The sequence below is a fragment of the Cebus imitator genome, unplaced genomic scaffold (genome assembly GCF_001604975.1).
Source record: "Cebus imitator isolate Cc_AM_T3 unplaced genomic scaffold, Cebus_imitator-1.0 Scaffold326, whole genome shotgun sequence".
Lineage (NCBI taxonomy): Eukaryota > Metazoa > Chordata > Mammalia > Primates > Cebidae > Cebus > Cebus imitator.
The window spans coordinates 114,060-114,403 of record NW_016107641.1 but is presented as its reverse complement, the minus strand read 5'-3'; positions in this window follow the sequence as shown (position 1 = coordinate 114,403).

Sequence of the window (344 nt, the reverse complement as noted above, 5' to 3'; positions counted from 1 at the left end):
CAGGCCAACATATCAAAACCCTGTCTCTACTAAAAATACAAAAATTAGCAGGGCATGGTGGCAGGTGCCTGTAATCCAAGCTACTTGGGAGGCTGAGGCAGGAGAATTGCTTGAACCCAGGATGCAGAGGTTGCAGTGGCCCAAGATCTTACCACTGCAGTCTGGCCCAGGTGACAGAGCAAGACTCTATTGACAGAGAGAGGGAGAGAGAGAGAGAGAGAGAAAGACAGAAAGAAAGACAAGAAAGAAAGAAAGAAAGAAAGAAAGAAAGAAAGAAAGAAAGAAAGAAAGAAAGAAAGAAAGAAAGAGAAAGAAAGAAAGAAAGAAAGAAAGAAAGAAAGAAA